We start from the raw sequence: 20,691 nt of genomic DNA on the forward strand, positions 1-20,691 counted from the left end.
GATGGTAGAGATAGTATTTTTTCAATGCATCACGTCATTAAATGAGTATTCAACTTCCTGTATTCAACTCCCTTCAGCAAGATTTAAGCTTGTTGATAAAAAATACTGTTTGACTGAGTGTAGGTTACTAACCATATGCTTTCAGTTCAAGGCCAGATTTAGAGTTATTGGGAATGAATGACTGGGTCAGTAGTATATAATTATAAAAGAAATTATTCTGTAAAATAACTGATTTTTTTAAAAGCAGCTCTTTAACTCTGTTGCTTCATTGTTATTCATATTTTAAAATCTAAACTCTGAACAATCTTTATAGTATTGTTTTAAGAGTTTGAATTCTAACCGAAAAACATGTCACTAGTGCTTTATAAGAGGGAGGTTGGAAATAAATATTCCACTTAAAATGGGTGTAAGCATATGTTGTTTAGAATCACAGTTGCTTGCAGTGTAGGAATAAAGGGGATCTTAATTGGTTAAAGCCTCTAATTACACTCATGACAAAACTATAATCCAAATGACCAAACAGATATATTAGTAAGAATATATGGATATTACCACAGACCCTGAAGGTAATAAGGGACAACTTTATACACATAAATTTTAAAACTTAGGTGACATAGATCAAATCCTGGAAAAGTGTAAATTTCCACTGTCACCCGGTATGAAAAAGATAGTTTGAAGAGCCCTATAACTATTAATTAAATTGAATTCATAATTTTAAAACTTTCAAAAAGGAAATCTCCAAGTTCAGAGGATTTCTCGGGAGAATTTTACAAAAAGCTGAAAGAAGAATTAACACCAATTCTGCACAATTTATTTTTTAGATAATAGAAGAGAAAGGAATGCTTTTTAATTCATTTTATGTAGCTAGTAATTCCCTGATGCCCAAACCAAGTAAAGACAATACAAAAAAAGAAACTATAGATGAATATCATGAACATAGATGTAAAAATTGTAGCAAATAAATTTAGCAATTTAGAAATATCTACAAAGAGTTATACACCATTACTAAGCGGGATTTAGCCCAGGATCCAAGCCTGCTTCGACATTTAAAAATCAATCAATGTAATTCATCATGTAAATGATTAAAGAAGAAAGATGACATGATCATACCAATTGATGCAGCAAAAACCATTTGGTAAAATTCAGCATCTATTCATGACAACAAACAAAACAAACATCTCCCAGAAAAATAGGAGTAGAGAAAAATTTACTCAACTTTATAAAGAGCATCTATTTAAAAACCTACAACTACCATTATACTTACTGGTGGTCCCTCCTAAGATCAAGAGCAAGGCAAGGATTTCACTCTCACCACATTTCTTTTTTCCCAGAAAAGTGATATATGTCCTAGCTGGTGCAATCACACTACAAAACAAAAGGCCTATTTACAGACAAGATGGTTTACACAGAAAATCCCAAGAAACCTTTGAAAGAACTTCTAGAACTAGTAAATGAGTCCAGCAAGGTCACAGGATACAAGATATACTTTAAAAAATTAATTCTACTTTATACACTAGCAATGAACACATGAATACTAAAATTAAAAATATAAAACTATTGGTAATCACAAAAAATAAATACATTTTAATCCAATAAAGCATGTACAGAATGTGTATGCTTAAAACTACAAAATTCTGATGAAATAAATCAAAGAAAAGTTAATAAACAGAGACATACTATGTTCATGGATTGGAATACTCCACACAGTAAATATGTCAATTCTCTTCAAATTCATACACAAGTTTAATGCAATTCCTATCAAAATACCAACAAAATTTTAGTAGATATAGACAAAGTTACCCTAAAATGTAATGGAAAGACAAAGGAACTCGAAGAGCAAAAATAAAATGACAAAATTATTCTAAATATATATAGGAAGTGGAAGGAATTAGAATAGTTAAAAAAATTTTTTTGAAAAAGAAGAATAAAGTAGGAGAAGCCAGCCTACACAATTTCAAGATATTTTATACCTATATTAATCGGGATTGTGAGTTATTGGCACTGGGATAGACACACAGATTATGGGACCAGAATGGAGAATTCAGGAATGAACTCACTGAAATATGCCCAGCTGATTTTTGACAAAGGTGCACAAGTAATTTAATAGAGCAAAGATAGTCTTTTCAATAAATGGTGCTGGAACAGTTAGATATCCAGAAGTATAATAAAATGAAAGTTGTCCTAAGTTAAAAATTAACTCAAAATGGTTCATGGACTTAAATGTAAACAAACTTTTTAAAAAACACAGAAGAAAATCTTTGGGATCTCAGACTAGGCAAAGAAATCTTAGACTTGACACCAAATGCATGCTATGAAAGGAAAGAAAAAATATTTAAACTTTTACTTTAGGAAAGACTTGGTTAAAAGGATAAAAAAAATCAAGTCACTGCCTGGGAGAATATATTTGCAAACTACACTACACAGCAACAAAGGATGATTATCTAGAATATATAAAAAACTCTCAAAACTCAAAGTAAACAAATGAATGGTCCAATCAGAAAATGGACAAAAAAGAACAGAAATTTTATTGAAGAGGATAAACAAATAGCAAGTAAGCACATAAAAATATGTTCCACTTTATTAGCCCTTGAAATGTACAAACTAAAACCACAATAAAATATCACAACACATTTTTGAGAAGACCTAAAGTCAAAGATAGTGACAACAACAAATGCTGCTGAGGGTGTGAAGAAACTGGATCAGCCACGTATCACTGGTTGCAATGTCAATGGCCACTATCAAAAACAATTTAGCAGTTTCTTAAAAAATTAAACATGCAAATTCCATATGACCTAGTAATTACACTTCTGGGCATTTATCCCAGAGAAATGAAAATTTATGTTCATACAAATGCCTATACAAGAATTTTTATAAAAGCTTTATTTGCAACAACCAAAAAGTATAAATAACCCTGATGCTTTTCAGTGGGCAAACAAACTGAAATATCCATATGATGGAATACTACTCAACAATATAAAGGAATGAAATATTGATACACACAACTACCTGTATGAATTTCCAGGATATTAGGCTAGGTGAAAAAAATTCCAGAAGATTACACACTGTAGTATTCCATTTATGTAATATCCTTTAGGTAACAAAACCATAGAAATGGAGAATAGGTTAGTTGTCAAGGGGCTAAGAAGAGAGAGAAAGAGAAAAGTGGATGTGGTTATTAAAGAGCAATATGAGGGATTCTTTTGGTGGTAGAAGTGTTCTGTAGCAATGTCAATATCCTGGCTATAATATTACACTACTGTTTTGCAAGATAGTACCACTAGGAGAAACTGGGTCAAAAAGAACATGTGAATCTACAATTACCTCAAAAGAAAAAGTATAAGTATTAAAAAGGATAATAAAAAATATTAAATAAAATAATAAATTCTTTGCAAGACACCAACTATAAAAGAGAACTCGATAACTTGAAGAGTTCTATGTTTATTAAAGAAATTGAATTTGTAGTTCAAAATCTTTTTACAAAGAAATTTTCAGGCACAAAAGTCTTCACTGGCAAAATCTTATGAAAAAAATATTAATTCTACACAAATACACACACAAAAATCAAGAAAGAGTGAAAGATTTTCAACTTATTCTAAAATGCTAACATTATTCTGAAGCCAAAACCAGAGAAAGACATTACAAGAAGACTACAGATCAATGTAACTAATGAATGTAGATGCAAAAATTCTATATGAAACTTTAGAAACTGAATTTAATAATATATGAAAAGTGTGCTATGTAAAAACCAGTGGAATTTATCCCAAGAATACAAAATTCATTTAACATTCAAAAAATTAATGTATTTCAATATACAAATAAACTAAAATGGAAAACCATATGACCATCTCAATTGATGCAGAAAAAGCCCATCAAACACCCATTCATAATATATAAAAGAAGTTTCCAGCAAATTGGGAAAAGAAGGAAACATTCTGTTTTTTTTTTTTTTTTTTTTTTTCTTTTTTTCTTTTAGTCCTTACCTTAGGACATTTTTTCATTGCTTTCTGAGCTGGAGTAAGGAAGAGCAGAAGGAAGAGAAACATTGATGTGAGAGAAAACATTAATTGGTTGCCTCCTTTACACACTCAGACCAGGGTACGCTCCCGGACTGAAGACTGAATCCACAACCTAGATATGTGTCCTGACCAGGAATTGAACCCACAACATTTTGGTCATGAGACAACACTCCAGCCAACTGAGCCACACCAGCCAAGGTGGAAGGGAACATTCTTAATCTACAGTAAACACCATACTTACTAATGAAAGATTAAACTCTTTTTCTTATAATCAGGAAAAAGACAATGATGTGTGCTCTCACTACCTCTAGTCAACATTTACTGGCGATTCTAGTTAGTACATTCAGGAAAGAAAAGTGAATAAAAGATATTCAAAATTCTATAAAAAGAAATAAAATTATTTTTATTCTCAGAAGACATCAACTCTGTAGAAAACTCCAATGAAATCTACTAGAACTAAAAAGTAATACATTTTCTTTACACCCTCACAGGTATTTGGTGTTGTCACTATCTTTGACTTTAGCCCTTTTCATAAGTGTGTTGTGATATTTCATTGTGGTTTTACTTTGCACATTTACAAGGGCTAATAAAACTGAATATATTTTTATGTGCTTACTTTGTCAAAGTGACAGACTGCCAAGTCAATAAACAATAATCAACTATAGTTTTACATACTAGTAATTAAAAATTAAACATTAAACATCATTAAAAATATAAACCCTAGGGATAAATCTAACAAGAAGAATGTGAAAGTCCTAAACACTGAAAACTACAAAACATTGCAGAAAGTAATTAGATTGTCTATATAAATTCAGACATATACCTTTTTTATGGGACAGAAAACTCGTTATTATTAAGATAGCAATATTCCCCAAACTGACCTATAGATTTAATGCAATCCAAACCCTAGCATACTAATTGTAGAAACTGACAATCTGCTTCAAAAATTCATATGGAAATGCACAGGATCTAGAAAAGCCAAGACAACTTGAAAAAAGTAGAAGAAAGTCAGAGAGCTAACACTAACTGACTTCAAGATGTCTTACAAAGCTTTAGTAATCCAAAAAAAAAAAAATGTGGTATTAGAAAAAAGATCCATGGAACAAAATAGAGTCAAGATATAGACCCATACATATAAGGACAACTGATTTTTGACAAATCATAAAGGCAATTCAACGGAGGGGAAGAAAAGGTATTTTCAACAAATGATGATGGAACAACTGGATTTCCTTTTTAAAAAACAAACCAACAAACAAAAACAAAAACAAAAGGACTTTGATTGATATCTTGCACCAATAAACCAGTCAGAGAAATACAAGTTGCTATATGATTTCACTCATATGTGGAATCTTTTTGGGAGGGGAGTGTTGCTGGCTCACTCATTAACTTATTTTGCTTTTATTTTTTTATCCCTCACTAAAAATTTTTTGTTTGTTTGTTTTTCTGTTACAGTTGTCCCACTTTTCTCCCTATTGCTTCCCCTCACCCTGCCCACCCCTTCTCTTACAGTCAGTCCCCACCCAGTTGTCCATATCCATGTGTCATTTATACATGTTCTTTTTTTTTTTTTATTGTTTTTCTGTTACAGTTGTCCCACTTTTTCCCTCGTTGTTACCCCCCATCCAGCCCACCCCTTCTCCCACGGTCCATCCTGACCCCGTTGTCCATTTTCATGGGTTATTTATATTAGTTCCTTTGCTAAACCTTCCCCTACTTAGCCCCTTCCTTCCCTCCCCCCTCCCCCCGATAACTGTTACTCTGTTTCTTGTCCAATTTTGTTCATTTATTTGTGTTGTTCATTAGTCTCCTGTATTGGGTGATAGCATATGGTATTTTTCTTTCATTGCCTGGCTTATTTCACTAAGCATAGTTCTCTCTAGTTTCATCCTTGTTGTCGCAAATGGCAGGAGTTCCTTCTTTCTTTCTGCTACATAGTATTCCATTGTGTAAATGTACCACAGTTTTTTAATCCACTCATCTACAGATGGGCACTTAGGCTGTTTCCAGCACTTGGCTATTGTAAACAGCGCTGCTATGAACATAGGGGTGCATAAGTTCTTTTGAATTAGGGTTTCAGGATTCTTCGGGTATAATCCTAGTAGTTGAATCGCTGGTTCAAAAGTCAGTTCCATTTTTAGTTTTTTGAGGAAATTCCATATTGTTTTCCACAGTGGCTGCACCAGTCTGCATTCCCACCAGCAGTGCACTAGGGTTCCCATTTCTCCACATCCTCTCCAGCACTTGTTGTTTGTTGATTTGTTGATGATGGCCATTCTGACTGGTGTAAAGTGATATCTCATTGTGGTTTTTATTTGCATCTCTCTGATGGCTAGTGATGTTGAGCATTCTTTCATGCCTCTGGATCCTCTGTATATCCTCCTTGGAGAAGTGTTTGTTCAGGTCTTTTGCCCATTTTTTAATTGGGCTGTCTGTCTTCTTGGTGTTGAGATGTGTAAGTTCTTTATATATTTTGGAGATCAAACCCTTGTCTGATGTATCATTGGAAAATATGCTTTCCCATATGGTTGGTTTCCTTTTCATCTTGCTGATGTTTTCTTTTATTGAGCAGAAACTCTTTAGTTTGATATAGGCTAATTTGTTTATTTTTTCCTTTATTTCCCTTGCCTTAGGAGATGTATCAGTGAAAATATTGTTACGTGGGATATCTAAAATTTTCCTGCCTATGTTTGCCTCTAGGATTTTTATGCTGTCACATCTTACATTTAAGTCTTTGATCCATCTTGAGTTTATTCTGGTATGTGGTATAAGTTGGTGGTGTAGTTTCATTTTTTTGCATGTCCCTGTCCAGTTCTCCCAACACCATTTGTTGAAGAGGCCCTTCTTATTCCATTTTATGTTCCTTCCCCCTTTGTCAAATATTAGTTGACTATAGAGGCCTGGGTTTATTTCTGGGCTCTTTATTCTGTTCCATTGATCTATATGTCTGTTCTTATGCCAGTACCAGGCTGTTTTGATTACAGTGGCCTAGTAGTATACTTTGAAATCAGGTATTGTGAGTCCTCCTATTGCGTTCTTCTCTCTCAAGATTGCTGTGGCTATTCGGGCTCTTTTTCGGTTCCATATAAATGTTTGAAGTACTTGTTCTAGGTCTGCGAAATACGTTGCTGGTATTTTAATAGAGATTGCATTGAATCTATGAATTGCTTTGGGTAGTATGGACATTTTAATGATGTTGATTCTTCCCATCCATGAACATGGTATATGCTTCCATTTATTTGTATCTTCCTTAATTTCTTTCTTCATGGTTATGTAGTTTTCTGAGTACAGGTCTTTTACCTCCTTGGTTAAGTTTATTCCTAGGTACTTTTTTTCCCTTGTTGCTACAGTAACATATGTGGAATCTAATGAACAAAATGAACTAACAAGCAAAATGGAGACAGAGTCAGAGAAAGAGCAGGCTGACATCTGTGGGGTGGGGGCAGGGCTGGGGGCAAGGTGAAGGGATTGAGCAAAAACAAGAAAAGAAAAGAGAAAAAACTCACAATACTGGTTATGCACTGGGGGGAGGTTGAGGAAGGTGTAGTGGGAATAAATGGTGACAGACAGAGACTTGACTTATGATGGTGAGCACACAATACAGTGTACAGATGATGTGTTTTAGAATTTTGCACCTACAACCTGTATTTGTTAACCAATGAATTCAATAAAAAAGGGAAAAAAACTTAATTCAACATGTATCATAGATCTAAATTTAAGGCTTCAGATTACAAAAGTTCTAGAAGAAATCATACGGTAAAATCTTTGTGAGCCCTCACTGGTCTGGCAAAATTGGTTGGGCATCATCCCACAAGGTGAAAAGTCCCTGGTTCAATTCCTGGTCAGGGCACACGCCTGGATTAGGGCATGTGCAAGAGGTAACCAAATGATGTTTCTCTCACATATCAAGGTTTCTCTGCTTTTCCTTCTCCCTCCCTTTCCCTCTTTCTAAAATAAATTTTAAAAAATTTTAATTTGCAAGTTTAAATTAGGCAAAAGTTTTTAGATAAAACACTGAAAACAATGCAACAAAAAATTAATAGCCCTGGCTGGTGTGGCTCAGTAGATTGAGCATCAGCCTGTGAACTGAAAGGTCGTGGGTTCAATTTCTGGTAGGGGCACATGCCTGGGTTGTGGGCCAGGTCTCTCCCACCCCCTGAACTTGGGGGCATGTGGGAGGCAACCAATTGATGCATATCTCTTATACATGGAGGTTTCTCTCCCTCTCTTCCTGTCTCTCTGAAAATAAATAAATAAATAAGTAAAATTTTTCATTGATAACATAGACTATATCAAATTAGAACTTTATGCTCTTCAAAAGCAAGTAAAAGACAAGTATCACAGACTAGAAGAAAATATTTGCAAATAACATATCTGATAAAGGACTTTTTATCCAGGATATAAAACAATCTCTCAAATTTAATAATAAAAATTCAAACACCTTACTAAAATTGGACAAAATATTTGAACATATATTTCACCAAATGATAAATAAGCATATGAAAAGAAGCTCACCATTAGACGTTAGGGTAACACAAAAGAAATCACAGTGAGATACACATAAAAATTAGAATGGTTAAAATTAAAAAGACTGTCCATACCAAATATTGCAAAGACATAGTGGAACTAGAACTCTCATAAGTTGCTGGTGGGACTATGAAATGATACAACCTCTTTGAGAGAACAGTTCACCATTTCTTAAAAAGTTATACATGGGCTAACCATATGCCCCAGCCATTTCACTCCTGGACATTTACAAACAGTTACACACAAATGTTTCAGCAGCTTTATTTGCATAGCCGCAAACTGGAAACAACCCAAATGTCTATCAATAGATGAATAAGTAATAAATAAATAAGCTGTAGTCTATCCATACATCAGAATTCTACCCAACAGGGATGAACTGCTGGTACATACAACATGGATGAATCTCATGTGGAATGAAAGGAGCCAGTTAAAAAGGAGTGCCTACTTAATGACTTCATATATTTATATAAAACTCTAGAAAATACAAACTGATCTATAGTGACAAAAAGTATATCAGTGGTTTCTTAGGAATAGGCAGAGTGAGAATGAGAGGTTACAGAAGCCATAAAAAATTTTTTGGAGGAAGGAAATGTATGCATGACCCAGTTCTGACCAATGAGAATCAAAGAAAAGTTTGCTGAGTGCTTCTTGGAAAGTTCTTCTTGATCTTAAAAAAGAGCCATAGAAGATGTCTTCCCCACCCCACCCTCTCTTTCAAGGCCTCAATATGAAAAAGAAAGTATGTTGTCCATTGTATAGCTGGAAGCCATTTTTTGACCAGGCAGAAAGCCAGCGTGAGAAAATTCAAAAACTATGTAAACAACTTATAATATGCAATCAGAACAGAATTCTATTCCTGATATTTAATTAAATTACATATTTTTAAGCATAGCCTATGTATATCTATAGTTTGTAATGTTTAAAAGTGTCACAATATAGGAGACAAGAGATGTTTATACCCTCCCATCATCTCTTTCTCCTTCTTTTAATAGCAGCACTCCAGTTTTCCCTTAGCAACTTACCTCGCTGGCACGCCTTAGTTCATGTCTTTCAGATGAGACAGACTCTGTTTGTCATTAAAAATGGACATGTGATTCAAAGGGCATTGTGAGAAGATGGCCCACTGAGCACTGCAGTTGCCTTCCGAACCCCCTCTCAACTATTTCTCCAAACATGAGAAAAATAGGGGCAGGTAGGAGCACCTGGATGGGGCACTAGAGGTCATAGGCTTCAGGATCTTCAAAAGAAATGACACATTATCATTCTCCTTTGGGGCATGCATAAAGTGAAAATCTGAATTTCATGGTTCCCATTGAGACCAGTTGTAGGGAACCTATGAATACCTTTAGGAAATAGCTACACTCGTTTGTTTATGTGTTTGTTTTTTTATGAGGGATGACCTAATCCAGCTGGTGACAGATAATGTGGAGAAGAGTTGTGCCCACCCTTGGGATGAGTTGCTCCTAGCCACTGAGGCTAAGAAAGAGCCTTCACTTCACACCCAGGAAGATCTGTCCAGGTTGGAGAGAAGACTTCCTTCCAAAGCTTCAGCTTGATCTTTACAGGTTGCCAGTTGGTTCAGCATTAGCCCACAAGGGTAGAAACTTTCCCCTTTACAGACTTGCTATTGCATAAAAGAACTTAACTTAACTACTTGACCTGTAATTATAGGTCAGTGTATACAGAGCCTGAGGTCTGAGAGGGAAATGGAAAATAACTACTTGCCCTCCAGCACCGGCAAGTCAAGAAAGGAAAACCAAGATAAACACTTCAAACAGGTGTTTCATTGAAACAGAATTGTTGGAAGAGTCCAGTGGAAACTTTTTTTTTAAGTAATAAAATCACTTAGGAAGATACAATTCAAGTTTAAGAAACTTAACAGTTAAATATATGATAGATGCTATAACTAAAGAAAGACCCATCATTTAAAATATATAATAACTTTATGTTTTTCTCACAGTGTGCACTTCCTGATTGAAATAACTAATGAAAATAATTGGTTGAAATTCCACATAACATATTTTAAAATTTAATGCACTGTTAAGTTTGCATGAAAGTAAAAAATTCATGCATTTCCAAAGCTGAAAGAAAAAAAAAAAACAGCTGAGAAATTGCCTGTATAGATCGTGTTACTGTGTAAAAAGAGGAGAAATTCTCTCCTGACAATTCATAACCCCCCACGCTATATGTGAAGGTCAAAAACTCTCAAGTAGGAAATTTAATTTAAAGTGTTCCCAAGTTAATGTACCCAGAGTATAGGCCAAAAGAAACACAAATATTCTTTGGAGTGCTCAATTTCAACCCAAGTTTCAAAAATTTTACATTTCAAGAAACGTAAACAATTTGTTATTTAAAACACAGTTTATGTATTAAATAGCAAATGAGATGTAGTTAAAGAGAGAATTGGTCAACTGGATGATAAGTCTGAAAAGAGAATTAGTAAACTGGAAGATAAATTTAAAGAAATTATCCAGAATGCAATCCAAAGAGATAAAAAGATGTTGAGACATACTAGTTACTTTTATAATTATAATCATAATATTAGTAGTAGTAATAATAACTAGTAATATCTAATCAAAATTCCAGAAGAAGAGGTTAGAGAAAATACAGGAGAAGCAATATTGGAAAAGATAATGAACTAGAATTTTTCCAGAATTGTTGAAAGAATCTAAATCCTGAGATACAGGAAACCCTGTTAGAAAAACAATAAACTCCAAGTAGGGAATATAAAAATGTACCAAATCTAGGTTCATCACAAGAAAATCAGGATTAAAAAAAGAAATCAAAAAGCATCAATTAGGGTGATCCAAGCTGACTTCTTAAAATCATCAATGAAAACTAAAGAGAGTAGAATGAAATATTTAATGTGTAAAGAAAAGCAACCCCTAATCTAGAATTACATAATCAATGAAACAATTTATTAAGAACAGTGATACAATATAGATATATATAACCAAATGACACTAAAAAATTCTCAAGTATAAGATTTGCTACTTGAATATAGCAAGATTGCACTATAAAAAAAAAGACTCATATTGACAGTTACTAACTTAGATATAATTGCATCTCTATTCTAAAGGTTGAAGGACTGGTGTTGCTATTTTATAAAGTGACATTTGAGCAGAAACTTGAAGAAAATGAGGGAGTCAACCATGTGGATATTTTCAGGGTGTTCCAAACATAGAAAACAGCATGTATAAGCTCCAGGAGGAGTAGGGGACTACGCTTGGTGTGTTCAAGGAGCAGTAAGGAGACCTTTCCCCAAAACAGAGAAAGTAACCAGCAGAGTGGTAGGAAGTGAAATCTGAGTCAGAATATGGCCAGACTATAAAGGACCTCTCAAATCATTGTAAGGACTTTGATACTTGTGCTGAGTGATCGAGGAAGCCATTGGAAGATTCTGAAGTGAGAAATGACTTGACCTGATCAAGTGAATGAAACGCCTTGGAAATAATTTAGGTCTAAATCATCAAAAATTATTCTTCCATGAACTAATATAATCTGGTACTTAGGAGATTTCTGCTGATACATTTTGATATAAGAATCAAATTTAGGGAGGAATAGATATTACATATCTTCTTTGGCATAGACTCTATTCCCTATTTACAATTTCCATCTAATAGGCTTTTAAAATGAACTGGATTGCTCAGTATTTAAGGCCACACTCTCCAATATGGACTGCAATGTGTTCCTTACAGCACTTCCATCGTATCATAATGTTTCCAGGCATTACACCATTCTGTACACCACAGCCTCTTTTTGTCCCTGTAAGAATGAATCACCTACAGAATGAGCCTACATGTACCACATAAACTGACCAGTTAGATTCTTTTTTTTAGATTATAGTTATTTTGGATTTGCATCATTTTCTGGATACTCTGCATTTGCTCCTCCAAAGCCATTCCCCACCTCCCTCAATTCTGTTTTGTGCCTCTGGCTTCCATATGGGTCCTCTTACTGGGTAACACTGGAGATGTGAATGATGGGAAAAGGTTAGGTAATATATCCTATTGGCTCTCTTCCTGCAACATGGTAAGTTGTCCATGGATAGTTTCTCTAGTGAAGTGTTCATCTCTTTTGTAAAACTCTTCTCCTGCAGCTATTAGCTCTTTCTTGGTTCCAAGCATCATCCCCTCTCCTTGGCACTTCAGGCCTGGGAGTGGAAAAGGCTCCCTGTTCTTGCCATCCTTGGGATACTTTGCCATCCCTTATTAGTGTCCCTTAACTCTACCTCCATTCCTTTAAGTAATTTCTTCCTTAAAGTCTTGTTAATGACTGTTAAGGATGCCATCTGTTTTCTATCCACGCTCATATTGATACACAGAGTAAATTCAGCTAGTTTTTATTTATCAACTTTGCTTTTCTTTTTATATCTTTACTTTTTAAATTTTATGACATTATGTTTCAAAATTCTTTCATTTTTTTATATTCAGCCACCATTTACTCAGCAGATCTAATGACATCTGCCTGCAACTGTACAGAGACACACACACTCAGAAAAGTTTAGCTGTTAAGACTACATAAGAGCTGTTGACACAATTTCTTTATATGACATGAGAGTAATTTTAAACCATACTAAAACCGAAGCTTTAAAAAATTGCTGACAGTGAAATAGTCAACAGATAAGCAGCATTGTTTGAATTTGTACAAGTCCTGAAAATGTTTTCTTTCTTACTTTTTCTTTTTTTTAGTTTTTCTGCTAATATAATGAATGGGGAGATCTGCTAAAGTAGTTATTATTACAATGAGTTTTTTCAGATTTCTATAAAAGCTTGTCAGGAGTTATATGCATGTAAAGCATATTTACTCTAATATATATTTTAGTATGTATATATAATCAGAAGACAGAAGCCCCCTCCATAAAAACAAGTAATTAACAGCTGTCTTAATGGATGCCTACTAGCCAAGTCTGTTTTCTGTCAAACCAATTTTGTTGGCTTCATGTAGCCTGACCAATCACCCTGTGATTGGTTTCCTGGACAAAGTGATTTCTGTGCTAAAATCGGGGGAGTCCTGGCCAAAAAGGGAGGAATTGGTCCTCCTGTTCTGTGTCTTCATGTAAATCAGCAGAAGATATCCCTGTTATGGGCTGAATTGTGTCATCCCAAAATCCATGAGTTGAAGTTCTAACCCTAGCAGTTCAGAATGTGACTTATATTTGGAAACAGGGTCTTTAAAAAGATCATTAAAATGAAGTCATTAAAGCGGGCTCTAATCCAATATAACCAGTGTCCTTACAAGAAATGTAGATTAGAACACAGACACATTGAGAGACCCATGGGAAGACGCAGGGAGAAGACTGCTATCCAGGGAGAGAGGCCTCAGACAGAATCAACCCAGCTGATACCTTGTCCACAGACTCATAACCTCCGGAATCATGAGGAAAATTCGTTCCTATTGTTGAAGCCCTGCAGCCTGTGGTATTTTGTTATGGCAGCCCTAACAAACTAGTACACTCTCTTTAACAGTTATTTTTAGTTTGGGTTTAGTGTGTGTTAGCTGATTATTAGAACCTAATCTCTCTCTCAGAGCATCTCTTCTCTTCCTTCTTTCTCCTCACTTCTCACACAAGCAGACCTGACCCCCTATTCCTTCACCTAGATTGTGACATCCACACATCCCACTTCTCTTTTCTTCTGGCACCTTGCTCCTTTTTTAATCCTCTTTTCTTACTAATTTAATTATCTCATTAAACTATCTTACCACCCTTCCAGACTTCCTTAAAACCTGGCCCTCCATAAATGTTAGTCAACTAAATGAAGAATCACGCCAACTTCTCTGTCTTTCCTTCTCGCTTAAATTCTTCCTGAGATTCTTTTGCAATTATTGCCCTCACCTTTCCATTGTACATTCACTTGTCTTCCCCCTGTAATCTGGTTCTTGGCTCTCACCGTTATGTTGAAACTCCTCCAAAAAAAGTAACCTAGGTCCCCCTGGCTGGTGTGGCTCAGTGGATTGAGCACTGGCCTGTGAACTGGGGGTCGCCAGTTTGATTCCCAGCTGGGGCATGTGCGTAGGTTGCGTGCTGGGCCCATTCCAGTGATACATCTCTCACATGTTGATGATTCTCTCCCTCTCTTTCTCCCTCCCTTCTCTTCTCTCTAAATAAATAAATAACATTAAAAAAAAAAAAAAAAGTAACCTAGGAGCACAGCCACTGCTCTCAGTACCGTTTTGAGAATGAACAAAGTTTTTCATTTCTTCTAGAGAGAGCAGGGTGAGCAGAGTGTGGAGTGGCTTCTTCCTGTAGTTGCACAACCAGTCCTGCAGCCATACTTGGACTTCCATAATTCCAAAATTCAACCATCTCTTCTCATCTGCATCTTTTAGAAATCATCTGCGGTATTTGACAGGGTCGAACACTCTTGAACTCTTGAAACTCTTCTCTGATTTTCCAAGCCTTCTGTCTGCCATTGATGGCACTTCAGGAGCCTTTAAGCATCTCTACTCCCAACCCCAACACACACACACACACATCAAACCCCCAAATAAAATTATTCATAAAATTTCTATCCTTGGTCCTCTTTTCTTCTGAATCTCTATGGTCCCTAATGTGACCAAACATTCTCATGACAACTCCCACATCTTTGCAGTTATCCCTCAATTTAGATCTCCAGCCTTGCATCTCTCTGAGCATCACGCTTGAATTTCTAATTGAACATCAGCCATTTCATCTCACTGAGCCTAACATACTTCATGTGTCAAAAACTGAATACATCATATTCCCACAGATTCTTAGGATAAATTCCAGGACTTTCATACCTTCCACAAACCTCAACTTCTCTCCCACCACCTGCATCTTAGCCTCCTGAATGTAGGTTCAAATCCTGGCTCTCTCATTCCATCTCCTTCTTCCTGAGTCTCCCCATGTATGGAATAGGTTTCCATGGTCAATTCTTTGGTGAAACAATATGTATTGCTCCTCTTTCCATCGGGCCCTTAGTTTATATTTAAACAACTGGGTGTTTGTTTTTAACTTCTTTATTATTTGTGGAACATATTCTAAGTGTTACGAATGTGTTTTAGAGAGGTGCTATTAGACCAAAAAAATGTTGGCTGGTGGGTGTCTGGGAAAAAAATCTAGATTTTTTTTTACACTAATAATTACAACATACAACTCCATTTACTACTTCTTTTTGTTACAAACTATCTTAAACCCAGGCATCATGTCTTTAAGTTTCATTACCCTTCATGTGTCATTTTTCTTTCTTCTGATCATTTAGCCATTATATCATAGCCACTAAATTCTACCTCCTTCATCAAGTTTTTCCTTAGAGAAACAACAGCATTAATAATAATAACGAACATAAATGCAAGTTGCCTGAGCATCTGGCACCTTGGTCAGTACTTCATGCACATTATCTCATTTGACCCTTACAAAACCACTCTGAGGTGGGCATAATTAACATCCTATCTTACAGATAAGGGAAAGGAGGCTAAGACAGTTCTGTACCTTGTAAGGGTCACACAGCTACTTAGGGTTGCTATACAACATACTGCAGACTTGGTGGCTTATAAAGAACAGAACAGCGTGAACTAATTTCTATGCAGGGCACAGTCAGGCACTGGCTTCAGATCTGTAGGTAACTCCTGATTCCACAGGCTGAAGGCTTAATCACGAGCCATGATGCAAGCACTGTGGTCTCCTTCTCTACCTACGCCCAGCATTTTATTCAGCCTCCACGAAGACATTTACTGTACTCTGCCCTGTACTAGAATTACATGCACTGTGTTTTGTGAATTCTTTGAAGGCAATGATGGTAGTGCATAAATATTCATTTGAACTGATAGAAAAGATGCTAGTATTTATAAGACCAGTGATGTCTCATTTCAGTGTGTCTTCATTTCCACAGGAATAAAATTCTGGATTATCTATTTAATCTTAAAAGGAAGATGATTTCTTTACCTTCTCCTGTTGGTTATACTATTGCTGATACGATCCATTGGACAAATCGCTTTTGCCCTGTATATTATATCGGGGTTCTTCTTTCTGGCTTTGATCTTACAAATAGAGATTGCATCTTCTGTTTCTTTTTTAACAATTTATATAAGCTAAATTGACTGCTCCCTCAATAAGAACTGCTAACTGCAAGCAGGAGGCAGAACATGGCAAGCGCTCAAATGGGGGGTTGTAGTGAAATACTTCACTATCAGCAAAGAGAGATGTCATAAGAATGAGTGTGTGTCCCAGTGGTCAACAGTGCAAGCATTTATGTCCCTTAAGGAAATGAATTTCAAGTCTTCTTTTTTCTTAGAATAACTGTTTACATCTGTATAGACCTTTTAAATTCTTTAGCTCTTCTTTGTCTCTTGATCTTTGTGAGATAGGATTGTCATAATGTAACAATATATATTACAACATATGTTGTTTATATGCATATACACAGGTCTTAATCTGCTAACTTGGGCGCTATAACAAAATACCACACACATGGTGGCTTATACCAGAGAAGGAAAACTCTGACTCCAAAAAACCTCCGCTGCCTTGCGGCATACCTCTTCAGGGGAAAGGCTAAGGGAGTAAACCCCGACAGAAAATCCGGAGCCGGAGTCCCTAAGGCGGTTCGACGTTGTAGTCAACACCGGCAACTCCTGCGGCGCACCTGAAGCCAAGCTGTATTGACTCCGTCTTTCCCTTGGACCCTTCAGCTGTGAAGAGAGTGGGGGTCTGCTGCATGGGCAACAGCAGACCCTCCATATCACCCCGCCCAGGCTCTGTAGCTTCAGCTCCACTGGAGAGGACACTCCAGCGTCATCGCAAGATGTCGATTCAACACGGGAGGAGACAGATACCGTGTCACTCCCGAGTCGGACTGCACAGCCATTCTCGGCGGTGCAGATAGACTCTTAAGAAGCTACACCATCGTCTCTCGAGACGGACGGCTGCCGACGACAGTGGCTTATACACAACAGAAGTTTATTCCTCACAGTTCTGGAGTCCAGAAGCCTGAGATCAGGGTGCCAGCAAGGTCTTGTGAGAGCCCTCCTGCAGGTTACAGACTTTTCATTGTATCCTCACATGGTAGAAGGGAGGAGGAGCTGGACCTCGAGTCTCATTTATAAGGACACTAATTGCAATCATGAGGGCTCTGCCTTCATGATCTAATCACCTTCCAAAAGCCCCACCTCCTACTACCATCACCTTAGTGGGTTAGGAATTCAAAATGTGAATTTTGCAGGGATGCAAACATTCAGATCATAGCAATACAATTTGTAAAATGTAAAACTTTATGTAAAGCTTTTATACAGCTTATAATGCTAACTATAATGCTATGCTTATTGTATAGGCAAAGAAACTGAAATTCATGTTACATTATTACTTGGGAAAGTTACACAGATAATTTAAGGCAAAATCAGGATTTCAACTTAAATCTGATCTTGACTCAAATCTGATTTGTAGTCTAGTGAAGTCTTTTCATCTTAGCTCTCATAGCCAAGAGCTGTGACCTGGATGTTTCTAAGCATGTTGAGGTGACTTCATGACTCAAAGTAAGTTTTGCCCTTTACAGAACTACAATTCAATCCTGTTCTACCCCCAAGATTGGTCTAAGAGTTTACAAGGCTCAGATGTACGAGTTTGTATTTACAAATTCCCTTCACACACTAAATAATTTCTTGGTATCAATGTATACCCTATATAGATCCCAACCTCAGAGTTCTCAGGGCACTGACATGTCTAATACTCAGCTTCATGAAAAGGGAAATTTGTGTGATTTCAAAGATTTAGTGATAAACTTAATACAACTTTATGTAATCTTGATACCTGAAATTTCACATTAACTTTTTTTTGTTTTGTTTTGTTTTTTCATTATAGCCTGATAATGGCAAATGCCCTCCAACATATCAGGGTGGGTGCATTTATAAGAAACATTCCGGGAAGCAGGTGAAGAGCAAGAGTTGGGAAACAAAACAAGGATATAGGAAGGTTAACTGATGAACGAAAAAGAGTAAATGGGGGGGCTTTTAGTTTTGTCTGCTGTAGTGTGTTGAATTGTGTCCCCCAGAAAGATATGTTCAAGGCCTAACCCTATATATGTGTGGAAATGACCTTATTTGGAAATAGGGTCTTTGCAGATGTAATCAAGTTAAAATGAAGTCATACTACATTGGGGTGGGCTCTAATTCCAAAGACTTTTATCCTAATAGGAGGAAGAAGAGGGAGATTTGGATACACAGACACAGACAGGAGAGACACAGAGAAGAAAGCCATGTGAAGACAGAGGCAGAAACTGGAGTTACACAGCTAAAAGCCAAGGAACTCCAGGGATTGCTGAGAGCCCCCAAAAGCTGGGAAGAGGCAAGAATTGACTCTTTTTAGAGCCTCCAGAGGGAGCATGGCTATGCCGATACCTTGATTTTGACTTCTGCCCCTCCAGAACTGTGAGAGAATAAATTCCCATTTTTTTAAGCCACCCAGTTTGTGGTGATATTTTTAGGCGCCCCTAGGAAACTAAATATATCTGCCTAACATCCTGTCCTCAAATTTAAGTCCATTCTATAATTTTGGATTTGAAATTTAACTTAATTCTTTTCATTAATTAACACTCCCATATTGTTGTTCCCCAAATAAGTCACCCTGGTTCTACTCCTTTATCACTCTAACCCTGTTTACCCATTATTTCAGCAAAGGGGTGCTCACTCCACACCCACACCATAAGGAAAGAAAACCACTCCCCTAATACTTTGCTGTTTCATGGGAGTTTGCACTGTTTATACTCATGTCATTGGGCAAAAATCATTTTATATAAACTATATATTAATCTACTAAAATATAGTATTGGCACATTTTCTAATAATGTCCCATACATAATAAGAGGATTTCTAAAAATCATTGTCTTCAGTCTTTATAAGTCCTCTGAATTTCAGCTGTTGAAATAGTCCCTGTAAGCTAAATCAAATCCCTTAAAGGTAGGTTGTTGGTTGTTCCCAAGGTCACTGCAGACTCACCCCAGATGAAATAAATGCATCTCTACTCCTCTGCCAAACACTCCACCAAGATTCTTACAACCTTGGGGAGGGAGGAGGCAGGGAAAGGAGGCACAAAAGGAATGTGGCAAACTTGGTAGAGACAATCCAATGTCATAGCAACCCTCCCTTCCTGGTGATTGCTTGATCACTGACTGACATTTTAAAGTGTGCAGTTGTCACTGAACTCAGAAGTGAGATAATACGCCCTAAAACATCAGCTCAAGGTTTCTTCTTTGGAAGCTAACCTAGTCTAGTACAGTGCCTGGCACGTAAAGAAGCTGAAATATAGTGAATAATGATCACTAGGAGGCCTGTCTGCAGCATCTAGTAGTGGTCGAGAGAGAGAGAGAGAGAGAGAGAGAGAGAGAGAGAGAGAAAGAGGGAGAGGGAGAGAGAGAGAATATTTTTTTGAGCTGTAGACCAAAACCATTGCTACCACCATCACTATAATTCTACCCACAGTAATTATCATGAAGGCCTGACAATGCCCTACAGGCATTGTCAAAATCAGTCATTAACCAAGAGACTTAAGACTTCACCCAAACCCAGTAGATGTTCAGACTTTACTGGACAGAGGTCAGTTATTATATAGAAAGTCCAGTTTAATCTGTAAAGAGATTTGCGTGTAACTGAGACAACTTAAAGGGAACATACAGATGAGATTTATTTTTACACATGGATGCTTGGCTCCTCGACGACCCAACATCCCCTCCAGGTGTTGGGCCCCGTCCTTTAGGGTCTCTGAACCGTCGCCTCTACATCGCACGCTGCCGCCTCCATGCCGCCTGTCTCCTGGGACAATCTGGCCCCTCAGGGTCTTCACGGGGCGTCTCCGTACGCTCCAGCCTCCTGGTCTCGGGGGAGCGCGGCCCGGGAGAGGGAGCTCCGCAGGACACCGCGACGTCCAGGCCGCAGACCACGCGATCCTTGTCCTCCGCCCCGTGGCGGCCCCGAGGGGGCGGGAGCCCAGCTGGACGGCGGGGCTCCCGGCGCAGGGCGCCCCAGAAGTGCGGGCTTCCCCCACCCCCGGCAGCGACCCCACCTCCCGCCCCCGCGGCGTGCACGCGTGTGTCCGTCTGTCTTCTCTCTCGACGTCAGTGGGAATTTCCAGCCAGGAAGTGAGAGAGTGAGCAAGAGAGAAAGACAGAGAAGTGCACCCGCGAGCCGGGGCAGGAAGAGGAGG

This window comes from Furipterus horrens, unplaced genomic scaffold (genome assembly GCF_987537825.1).
Source record: "Furipterus horrens unplaced genomic scaffold, mFurHor1.1.pri manual_scaffold_2, whole genome shotgun sequence".
Lineage (NCBI taxonomy): Eukaryota > Metazoa > Chordata > Mammalia > Chiroptera > Furipteridae > Furipterus > Furipterus horrens.